We start from the raw sequence: 2,359 nt of genomic DNA, 5'->3' as shown, positions 1-2,359 counted from the left end.
TGCAACTTTTTCCACTTGTAGTTCAGCCAAGTTACCAGTTAATAGATCCAGAATGTGTCCTTCACTTCGGTGTGACAAACTTCTCAGCTTCCTCTGACTGCAAAAATGTAACCAATTGAGTCATAACAGCATTTCCCATTAAGAGGCAAACAGCCCATGTTATGCTTACCAATCTGAAAAAAAAATCTTACTATTTGAGTGAAATGGTGTTTAAAGCATAATTTCCAAACCTAATTGTTATTCAGGGTGATTGTTAAAACTGGAGGCTCCTTATGGAGTCATAGGACACTGCAGCACAGAACCAGACCCTTCGGCACACGTAGTGCCTGCTGAACTATTAATCTGTCAGTTACTTACTACTTTATTTATATTTACTGATTATTTTTTTCTGATTGGAATCATACTTGGAATAGAAACATAGAAAATCTACAGCACAGTACAGGCCCTTTGGCCCACAATGCTGTGCCGAACATGTACTTTCTTAGAAATTGCCTGGGATTACCCATAGCCCTCTATTTTTCTAAGCTCCGTGTACCTATCCAGGAGTCTCTTAAAAGACCCAATTGTATTTGCCTCAACCACCATCGCCAGCAGCCCATTCCATGCACTCACCACTCTCTGTGTTAAAAAGTTACCCCGACATCTCCTCTGTACCTACTTCCAAGCACCTTAAAACTGCCCTCTCGTGCCAGCCATTTCAGCCATGGGAAAAAGCCTCTGACCATCCATACGATCAATGCCTCTCATCATCTTAATACACCTCCATTAGGTCACCTCTCATCCTCCATTGCTGCAAGGAGAAAAGGCCAAGTTCACTCAACCTATTCTCATAAGGCATGCTCCCCAATCCAGGCAACACCCTTGTAAATCTCCTCTGCACCCTTTCTATGATTTCCAAGTCCTTCCTGTAGTGAGGTTACCAGAACTGTGCACAGTACTCCAAGTGGGGTCTGACCAGGGTCCTATATAGCTGCAACATTACCTCTCAGCTCCGAAACTCAATCCCACAATTGATGAAGGCCAATGCACTGTATGCCTTCTTAACCACAGAGTCAACCTGCGCGGCAGCTTTGAGTGTCCTGTGGGCTCAGACCCCAAGGTCCCTCTGATCCTCCACACTGCCAAGAGTCTACCATTAATACTATATTCTGCTATCATATTTGACCTACCAAAATGAACCACCTCACACTTATCTGGGTTGAACTCCATCTGCCACTTCTCAGCCCAGTTTTGCATCCTACCCATGTCCCGCTATTACCTCTGACAGCCCTCCACACTATCCACAACACCCCCAACAAAATTCAATCAAATTCCCCAAGAAAGGGGGTTTGTGGAGTCCCTCCAAGATGGATTCTTAGAACAGCTTGTACTGAAGCCTACCAGAGAGAACGCAATTCTAGATTTAGTGTTGTGCAATGAACTGGATTTGATCAGGGACCTCGAGGTAAAGGAGCCATTAGGAGGTAGTGACCATAATATCAACACACATCAAAGTTGCTGGTGAACGCAGCAGGCCAGGCAGCATCTCTAGGAAGAGGTACAGTTGACGTTTCAGGCCGAGACCCTTCGTCAGTGACCATAATATGATAAGTTTTAATCTACAATTTGAGAGGGAGAAGGGAAACTCGGAAGTGTCAGTATTACAGTTGAACAAAGGGAACTATGGTGCTGTGAGGGAGGAGCTGGCCAAAGTTCAATGGAACAATACCCTAGCAGGGATGACAGTGGAACAGCAATGGCAAGTATTTCTGGGAATAATGCAGAAGGTGCAGGATCAGTTCGTTCCAAAGAGGAAGAAAGATCCTAAGGGGAGTAAGGGGAGGCCGTGGGTGACAAGGGAAGTAATGGACAGTATAAAAATAAAAGAGAAGTATAACATAACAAAGACGAGTGGGAAGCCGGAGGATTGGGAAACTTTTAAAGAGCAACAGAAGGTAACTAAAAAGGCAATACGCGGAGAAAAAATGAGGTACGAAGGTAAACTAGCCAAGAATATAAAGGAGGATAGTAAAAGCTTCTTTAGGTATGTGAAAAGGAAAAAAAATAGTTAAGACCAAAATTGGGCCCTTGAAGACAGAAACGGGTGAATTTATTATGGGGAACAAGGAAATGGCAGACGTGTTGAACAGGTACTTGGGATCTGTCTTCACTAGGGAAGACACAATCTCCCAGATATAATAGTGGCCAAAGGACCTTGGGTAATGGATGAACTGAAGGAAATTTATATTAGGCCATTAGCTTTCTTCACAGCCTGCTGTACTTGCATGCTTGCTTTCAGTGACTGATGTATGAGAACACCTAGATCTTGTTGTACTTCCCTTTTTCCTAACTTGACTCCATTTAGATAATAATCTGCCTT

This window comes from Mobula birostris, chromosome 8, assembly GCF_030028105.1.
Source record: "Mobula birostris isolate sMobBir1 chromosome 8, sMobBir1.hap1, whole genome shotgun sequence".
NCBI lineage: Eukaryota > Metazoa > Chordata > Chondrichthyes > Myliobatiformes > Myliobatidae > Mobula > Mobula birostris.
This window is presented reverse-complemented; position numbering follows the sequence as displayed.